Source organism: Quercus suber, unplaced genomic scaffold, assembly GCF_002906115.3.
Source record: "Quercus suber isolate HL8 unplaced genomic scaffold, Cork oak 2.0 scaffold_854, whole genome shotgun sequence".
Lineage (NCBI taxonomy): Eukaryota > Viridiplantae > Streptophyta > Magnoliopsida > Fagales > Fagaceae > Quercus > Quercus suber.
Genome location: NW_027070284.1, coordinates 175,962 through 186,685, shown reverse-complemented (window position 1 = coordinate 186,685; position 10,724 = coordinate 175,962).

Here is a 10,724-nt window from a genome sequence, read left to right as displayed (position 1 = left end):
TTAACAACAAATAATCATGTAATAAGAAATTAAAAAATACAAATATATTGCTTGCTATATTGACTTCTAAGAAAAACACTATAAGGTGTGATCAAACATAGAATTTCAGCCCATCTATAAAACTTGTTGATAAAAATCATGTTATATATAATAAAAAGAAGTAGTTTAGGTGAAACTCAAATGTTTTTTTTTTTTTTTTAAAGAAAAAAATGACATAAGATGCAAATTTATCACCCAAAAAAAAATGTAGGAAAAAAAATGCAAGTTCTATCTTTTTTTTCCTTTTACGTTTTTTTAAAGAAACTAGGAAAAAAATGCAAATTCGATCTTTTTTTTCTTTTACATTTTTTTATCTCTCTTTTATTTAAATTCTATCCTTAGGTAATTCTATTCTATTGATTTTAGGTTTTGTTGATAACATTTTAGATAGACACAACTGTTATAATTGTAAATCAAATACTACTTTATTTCATTACTTGATTTGTCATATTTATCTAAAAAATATGTATATATCTATTCTTGAAATCTAAAAAATTATTAAAATTTACAAAAAGAAGTAATTAAGGTGAAACTCAAATACTTTTTTTTTTTTAAAGTTTATTATTAAGAAAAAAGATGACATAAGATATAAATTTATCCCCCCCCCCAAAAAAAAAAAAAAAAAAACATAGGGAAAAAAATGCAAGCTCTATCTTTTTTCCTTTTACGTTTTTTAAAGAAACGTAGGAAAAAAAAATGCAAATTCATTCTTTTTTTTTTCTTTTACGTTTTTTTATCTCTATTTTAAAAAAAAAAAAAAATCTATCCTTAGGTAATTCTATTCTTTTGATTTTAGGCTTTATTGATAACATTTATTTCATTACTTGATTTGTCATATTTATCCAAAAAATATGTATATATCTATTCTTAAAATCTAAAAATTTATTAAAATTTTTGCAATTTGGAAAAGCCACTTGACACAGCCACGGCGTCTAAGCCTAACTTTTATTATATATAATATGATATGATTTAACAATTATTTAATTTAGGTAAAAATTTTCTTATCTAAAATTCTACAAATTTAAATTTTATTCAAACTAAAAGTTTATTATAAAAAATTCTAAATCAAAGAACAACAAACGTTTTAAAAAAAAAAAAAAAACCATGTTTCGATTTCTATTCCGACTAAAAATCAATTATTAATATTTTAAGAACAAATAATTAATAAGTTAATTGTATATTATTTTTATGATATAATTCCTCAAATTAAGGGATAATATTTAGCAATTTTTTTTTAATTTAAATCAAACATATTATTAAACCTCAACAATTTTAAATTACATTCAAATTAAAAGTCTATTATCAAAAATTCTAAACTTAAACCCTAGATAAAAACTCATATTTTCTTTCTAAATATATAACAATATAAAAAAAAAAAATTCTACAATATGGTAAAGCCACTTGACACAATCACAACATCTAAGCCCCACTTTTATTGTATAGTATATGATTTCCATAAATTTAAATACTATTTAAGCTAAAAGTATATTATAAAAAATTATAAATTTATTCCCAAACAACTACCCACATTTTCTTTCTTAAAAAAAAAAAAAAAAAACCCATGTTTTGACTTCTACTTTAACAAAAACTCTATTATCAATACTAGCCTCTAAGAACGCGTCCAGTACATGCTTAGAGACTCTTCTATTTTTTTGGGTAAAAATTAATAATTTCCATCTATTATAATTTAGAAATATATATTTTTTTTCAAACAAAAAAAGGATAAATTTTTGAGATAAGCAATAATTATAATTTCTTTTTTGAACGTGAAAGAAAAAAATCCTAAATTTTAGGAATCTTTTGTTTAAATTTAAAATGAAATTTGTTATTTGATATTTATGACCCTATTTCTAAATGAAGTTACCTTTCATTAACGAGGGTATTTTTGAACTACATAAAAATCCAGTTGAATTTTTTTCAAACAAAAAAAGGATAAATTTTTGAGATAAGCAATAATTATAATTTCTTTTTTGAACGTGAAAGAAAAAAAATCCTAAATTTTAGGAATCTTTTGTTTAAATTTAAAATGAAATTTGTTATTTGATATTTATGACCCTATTTCTAAATGAAGTTACCTTTCATTAACGAGAGTATTTTTGAACCACATAAAAGTCCAGTTGAAAGAGGGGAATCATCTTATATATAGTATAGATTTTAAGAACAACTAATTAATAAATTAATTTTATCTATTTGTTATTGTAGGGTTTGTTTTTGTAGCCCAAGGCCAAAAGGTTTGGATTATGAGTCCAATAGGTTTGGATTATGAGTCCAATGAACCCAAAATAATGAATTTGTAGAGAGTGGGCGAAATAGTTAGGCTGATTGTGAACTACACAATAGTTAACCATGATATTAAAGAATGAACTGATATAAAAACACATTTCCAAGCTCTTCAAATTGATGTCCGAAGAGGTATATTATTGAATGAAAGATGAGTACAATTCTTAGATCTACCCTCCACTTCTTTTTTCTTCCTCCTCCTTTATCAGAGGCTTTTTTCCTTTATATAACATCCTTCCTCATCATCTTCATTGTCCACTTGTTCTTCATCTAAGTATCCACTTAAGTATATGTCACGTCAGATTTCCTCTTTACCTCTCTGTGAGTGATAGTAGCTGAGATGACACTGTTCAGGAGTCTTTTCCACATTAATGCGGCCAGAAAAACAAATGTAGTACATTTAATGTGGTGGTGGCAGTTTTTCCTTTTAGATATTACTTCATTCTTCTTATCTCCAAGCATGTCCAGAGCTTATCCTTATCACTGAAGTCATTAGGAAGATCACTCGAGCCCTCCAGATATTTTCTTGACCAAGAATCTTTACATCCGAGGAGAATGACATCTTCAGACCACTGGTGCTCTTTTCAGACTGATCCCCTTCATTTCTAGGTATCTTTCTTTTATGCAGACTCCTTCTCAACAGCTTTCACCTCTTCAGACACACAGTAACCTTCAAATAGGGCCTTAGGCTTAATACATAAGTTTTGGTTTCCACCCCTCACAGTTATGATATAATTCCTCAAATTAAAGGATAATATTTAGCAATTTTTTAATTTAGATAAAACTTATCTTTAAACTTCAACAAATTTAAATTCTATTCAAACTAAAACTCTATTATAAAAAATTCTAAACTTAAATCCCAAACAAAAACCTATATTTTTCTTTCTAAAAAAAAAAAAAATTTGATGTCTACTCCAACTAAAAGTCTATTATCAACATTTTAAGAATAATTAATTAGTATGTTGTTCTATATTATTTTTTATGATATATTTCCTCAAATTCAAGGATAACATTTAACAACGGTTTACTTTAAATAAAACTAAAAGTCTATTATTAAAATTTTCTAAACTTAAATATCATACAACTCACTTTTCTTTTTCTTTTTCTTTTTCTTTTTTTCTCACAAGTTGCATCTTATTAAATTAATATTTTATTAGGATATTAAGCTAAAAGACTATTGACTAAGGGATAAGATTTAATAATAATTTAATTTAGATAAAACTTTATCATCTAAGTATGTGTTTGGGATGAGCAGAATTTTTCAGCTTACTTCCACTTTCAGCTTATTTTTGCTACTATTCATGGGTCTTATTACACTTTTTGATACTATTCATGGGTCCTACCATATTATTCAGCTTATTTTTTTAATATTTTTTCTACACTTTCAGTAAAAAAAAAATTTAGTTTCGACTAAATAAGCTGTTCCAAATGGACCCTAAGTTTTGAAATTTAAATTCTACTCTAACTAATAGTTTATTATCAAAATTTTCAGAACATATATATATGTTGGAAAAATACATGTTTTGTATGCAATACAAAACATATGCAGCAGAAAAATTAACGAATCTACTTCATTTGCAATTGATAACATGTACTATATAAATTTTAGAATTTAGGAACAAGAAAGTATACCCTAGTGTGGTAAATATCAAAACCAAAGATCAAAAGTTCTTGAGAACACTTTTAATCTTCACTTCAATTCCACTTGTGCCCAAGAAGCGTGGTCTCTCAATTAGTTTCTATGAATTTGTTCAAGAGAGAATGAGAGAGTGTCCAACCCTTACATACAAACCATTTTATGTACTTGCTAAAATTCTGTATATTTCTCTCCTTATAATTGATTATCTAATTGGGCTAACCTTTTGGACCTTTCCAATTAGGCTTTAGTATGTGACTTGAAGTGGGACCAAAATGGAACAAATAAGACTCTAGCTCCAATGGGTCTTGGACTTTTTTGTCAACTCTTGACAAGTCCATAGTTACCATTAATTATATTTAATACTACTATATAAATATAATTGCACTCTAGACCTTATTAATAAATTATATCTCAAGACTTTATTTTACATGCAACCCATCATTAAATATTCGTAGTAATACAAAGTCATTAATGTAGACTGTCACTTTGTGAATTACTACATTTTAATCTTTGAGTACCCGGTTTAATCTTTTTAAGTTATTCATCATATATTTATGAAATCCAATTTCATAAATATAAACTTTAGTAATTTCTTACTAAAGTGGTTAGGCATAACTCTCTGAATAACTAAACCTATTAAACTTATTTCAAAAGAATATTTTATATTTCCATTAAGAGACTATGAATTCTATCTTAAGAATATATATTCCATCAGCACTAAATGTGGTTGTCCAACATATTGAGATTTAATTGTATCTTTAGATCCCACTCCTGATATATCAAAACAATTTACATTTCATGATCAGGTCCATTATCCTCTCAAGATTAAGAGTTCATGTAAATAGAAGTCGTTATATTTATTATTCATTTAAAAGTCGTTAGAAGAGTAATAAATCTCACAGCGGTACAGTTCAATAAATTTTAACTCTTAAAACATTTCAACTAGGAGTCTCACATTCCATGATCAAGACAAATCATCTTAGTTGATATGTTATAGTCTTTGCAGATAAAATGCCAAATTTTATCACCGACTATAAACTAAAATTCTGAATTTACAAAGAACTTGTGATTTATATATTCTGTGATTAAATTACATAAATAACAAACTATACATCTCATGGACTATATGATAATGTCCAAATATTCATGTTACCATTATTTTAGATAATAATAAAATAACTTTATTAATTACAATATTAAGTCATACATAATGTTATATATAATGTCATACATATTATCATACATAGCATCATACAATAGGATTTAAAGGCACTAATCCTAACAATATATGTGTGTGTGTGTGTGCGTGTATTAATTCATGAATTTTTGATATAATCACTCATAACCAATAAAGACATCCACAAAATTAAATTCCACATATTACACCCCATGTTTTTGGATTTTTTTTTCACTTGTTTTTCCCAAGTTGCAACTTACGCTTATTGTTCATCATGCTTATTGTTTTAATTTAATATTCATCTTACTTATTATTCTTTATTTATGAAGGATACTATACTAAAAGAAGTTTACTATAAAGAAACAAAACAATGAACACCTTATTAAGTTCTTGATTCTCTTATATAAATTTTTTAATTTTTTTTTATATTCTCAAATTTTGAACTCTTTTGTGTATGTTTTAATTTTGGGTTTTGATTATTATATTTAATTTTTGAGTGTGTTGGTTTTTATTTTTTTTATTTTTTTTATTTTAATTATACTATCACTAGGAAAAACAAATATGTATTTAGGAACTATTTTGTATATTATTATTTGTGTTGGCTATGGCATAACCCAAATAGGAACGATCAAACTCATTCCATATCTCATATTAAGAAATTAACACAAAGCACAAAGAGAATTTTAAAATATAAAAATAGATAAACACTGATAATGTCCAAATATTGGAACTTAAAGTAATTTTATTTATTAAAATTACTTATTTATTTTAGGATTTATTATTACCTTTATTTGATAATTTTAAAAAAAATTATATAGCTTACATATGAATCTTCATCAAATCATGTATCGCACAGGAATAATACTAGTAAATAAATAAAAATTCATATTATGGTATGTATATCTATATTTCTGTCAATAATTTATTCACTTGTAGTTTTTTTATTTATTATTTTTTATGAGAGAATTTCAACATTTGATGTTTGCTTCTAATGATAGCTATCAGACTAAGACACTAATAAGTTTTTCGTGTGTAGGCGGGGATTGGGAATTGAACCCCATATCTCTTATTCAATCATCAGAGATTTTATCTGTTAAGCTAACTGGAAGCCACTTATTCACTTGTAGTCTTGTACACACAAATTCACTGTGATTGCATTTTTTTTCAATATTTGTATATAATGTGACTATGGTTTAAGCGTTATTCATTATTTTGGTCCTTAACATTTACCTCATGTGTTAAAATGATTCATAAGGTTTCAAATGTGTCAGTTTAGTTTTCATTTTAGAGTTTTACTGTGGTTGTTTATTTGAATTTACAAAAATATGCTTCTCAAGTTTTGATTCATTTTTACAACTATTCCATAATTCATGAGAATTAAGATACTAACTAAAACTCACAACTTCGACATAGGTTGAATAAAAGCAATTCTGTAAATATAATTGAGTTATTAAATTGAAATACATATCTTTTTTTAAAAATTTAGGACACTTGGTAGGTCATGTGGCAAAAAAAATAATATTTTAGTATTACAATTAGCCGCATTGACATTAAAAAAAAAAAAAAAAAAAAGAAGAAAAAAAAAGAAGAAAAGAGAGAGTTTTAGTATTACAATTAGCCGCATTGACATTAAAAAAAAAAAAAAAAAAAAGAAGAAAAAAAAAGAAGAAAAGAGAGAGTTCAAGTTTCAACCTATAGTGTCTACTCTTGATGATAACTCTTTATCATCAGACGAAAACATTAATTAGTTCTTGGTATAAGTAGGGATTGAACCACAATCTCTTATTCAACCTTTAGAAACTTTATCAATTGAACTAACTGGAAACCCACACATCGACATTCTCATTTACCATGGAATTAGACATTTATTGCAATTTCCAGAAATGCAATGCCATTTTTTATTAATAAAAAAAGACAATAGCAAATTGGCCAGGCTAGTTTGTACTGTAATCAATCTATTTGGTAGGACATAATCGATTAAATGTAATTAAATCATATTTAAGTCTTAATTATGTAAATATTTATTATTATTATTATTATTATTATTATTATTATTTATACAAAATAAAATTTCTACTTTAGCCTAATCTAAGTGTATATGTGTGTGAAGATCTCTTTTGGAAACTTGAACCCCGGCCCTTACCCTCCACACTCCACAAATATTTATACTTGTAGAGTGACCATCGCACCAAGAGTGTGTGATGATGTAAATATTTATTATTAATATCATTGAAACAATATTACTAGTTATATTAGCAAACCACTTCAAGGATTTTAGTAAATTTTAACTGAAAAAGAAAAAGAAAAGAAAGAAAGTACGAAAGAAAAATTGATACCAACAATTAAGCTAATAATATTAAAATGGTTGTTTTATCTAAAATATTATTGCAATTTGATGCAACCACAAAAATATCCAAATGAAATAATGAATATAAACTTGTACTTATTATATATATTAACTATTTATTTTTCAAAATTCTTTCGATAATATTTATCTTTTTTGATAATTTAATAACTACAACTAGAGATGAGTGATTTGAAATGTGCATATTATAATCACATAAGGAGCTTCTATTAAAATTACAAAACTCTTGGCATAATTTTTTTTTTTTTTTTTTAATGAAAAAGTTAAAAGATATATGCCCTAAAGCATTTGTTAGTGAACAATCTTTTAATTGTTTAGGGTTGTTTAATTTGAGTTTGGCTTAGATAAGAGTAATTCATGGTTAGACCCACAATTCATGTATAGGAGAGTACTAATTTATGGTACTCATAGAGTATTTAATAATTTTCTTTTAAGATAGAATGATGTGATAATAAGTTTTAATTTACACATTTTATTTAGTTAGCAAGTAATGTGATATTTTTCATTAAAATAAAATGAGATTTCAATTAAAAAAATATCGAAAGTAAGCTAAACCCTGATTGTTATCTACCCAACCTTGATTATTATCTACCCATGTAAAGTAGGGTTATCCAATCCATCCACCTTAATGCCCTACTTATTGGATTGTTTTCTGCAGGTAGAGGAGGATTTCAGGAAGGAGATATTCATCATGGTGGCCTGGGCTGTTTGGAATTGTCGCAATGCTTTAAAGTTTGGCCACCCGACTCTGCCAGTGGACAGCATCAGCCCATGAGAGCCGGTTCGCTGCTTTAGGAGTTATTGTCATCATAAGAAAGGCTAGTTGAGGTCCCTTCCGTTGTTGCTCTTCACCGGTGGCGCCCCCAGAGTACCTGTTCTACAAGGCCAACTTAAACACAACGATTTTCAAGACAAGTTCCTCGACAGGTATTGGCGTGATCATCTATGACTCTGTGAGAGAAGCAATTGGAGCTTTATCAATGCCAACCCCCCTATCCACTTCGGTTGCAGTTATGGAAGCATTGGCTTGCCGCAAGGCAGTCCTATTTGCAAAAGAAATTGGTTTCAGAGAGGTGGTTTTCGAAGGAGATTTTGCTGTGGTCATCCAAGCCGTCACCCAAGGAAGTTTTGACTCTCGGGAGTATTACAACATTATCGACAACATCAGGATATTAGTTGTTGATTTTAATTTTATTTAGTTTTTTCATGTGAAATGCAACTATAATGTTGTTGCTGATGCACTAACCAAAAAAGGTAAAGATAGTTTGAGTTTAGCTGTTTGGTTAGAAGATGTGCAAGAGGATATTTCTCATCTTCTTTTGATTGATGTTCCTTAAGTAGAGGCCAAATTTTCTATCTCATTTTTCTTGCTCCGCTAATAAAAACTTGCCACATATTCACTAAATAAATTAAATACTACCATTAATTAATAATGATAGTATTAATAAGTCAATAAAGGTAGTATTTAATTTATTAGGTGAACATGTGGCAAGTTTTTATTGGTGGAGTATAGAGTGAAGCAGGAAAAGTGAGACATAAGATTTGGACTCCCTTAAGTAATGCTAGTTTTCGCTGGGCCATTTTGGTTTGGATTATCAAAAAAAAAAAAAAAAAAAAAAAAAAGATAACAAGGTGAACCCATTTGGGCTCTGTTTGGATATCACTTATTTTGCTGAAATTGAAAATTTATTGCTGAAAGTACTGAAGATAAAGGTAAAAGTTAGTTAAAATAGTACAATGAGACCCATGAATAGTAGCAAAAAGTGTAATGAGACCCATAAATAGTAGCAAAAATCAGTTGAATAGTGAAATAATTTTCATTTTTAAGTGGTATGAGGCTTAATTTAACTAAACTCTATTATCTAAGTTTGAAAAATTAAAAATTATACTCTGACTAAGTGCCTGTTTGTTTCAGCTTTCCCAACTCAAAAAACACTTTTTGAAACTATAAATATAATATATGCGTTTGGTGATGTCTAAAAAGTAACTTTTTAGAAAAAGTTGCGTTTTGCAAATGTGAAGAGAATGCGTGTTCTGCCAATGGAGCCGTGGGGAGCATTTTCCAAAAGCCTATGCGCATTGCTAAATCCTACCATTGGACTCTGGGTGAAGTTACCAAATTGCCCTTCACATTTTATTGAAAACCTAAAAGAGATCAGTTAGGGGGAAAAAAAATTGTTGAAAACCTAGGTTCAATTCAGCCAAGGAAATCACCAAATTGCCCTTCACATTTTTATTAAAAACCCAGGTTCAATTCAATAACAAATTTCCAAATCCAAATACAAAAAAAAAAAAAAAAAAAACTATAACAAATACCTAAATTAGCTAAGAAAAAAAAAAAAAAATCAATCCCTTGCAATAATAGTTTGAACTTCGTCTGTATGGGCAATTATACGAACCAGAGTAGTAATAATGAAGTTGAAGCCAGCGGAAGAGAGATTGTGAGACAAGAGCAGAGGCATGTCATCGTTGAACTCTATCTTTACGCCGCAGAAGCGGGATTCCTTGTCCCTAACCTTTCACCTAGCGGCATTTTCTTTGGGTTTCTCAGTCATCATTGAACTTTGTCATCGTTGATCTTTCTCAGTTCTCACTCTCTTCCCTTTGATGAAGTAATAGTTTAGAGGATGTGAAATAGAGTTATAAGTTTATGTGTTTAGATGGGAGGACGGAAAGAAACTTACAAACGAAGTGGTAAGATAAAAGAGAGAAAGGCAGAAGAAAAATAAAAAAAAAGAAAGAGAGCTCCGTGACAACTGGAACGTTCTAGAGGAAGTGATAGGGAAAAAGAGGAAAGAAGAATAAAAAATAAAGAAAAGAGAAGGGTTTATGTGTGGAGGAGAAAAAAAGACAAAAAAAAAAAGGAAAAAAAGAAGGAAATATGGATGAAAAAAAGAGTAAAGAAATAAGGAAAAAATAAAATAAAGAATGAGAAATTAAAATTGAGAAATGCTATCATAATATTTTCATAATAAATCTTAAGTGGTAGGTTATTATTAGTTAATATTAGTGAGAAAAAAATAATTCTTTTAAAAACTTTGAAAGTTCTTTTTAGAATAATTTTTTAGAAAGTATTTTCTTAATATATATATTGTCATTTTTGATAATTACTAGATAAACACTTAACTTTTTCAAGAAATCATTTTTACAAATTTTACTAAATACTCAATTTTTTCAAAAATTATTTTTTTATACCACATTTTTTGAAAACCTTACTTTTTCAA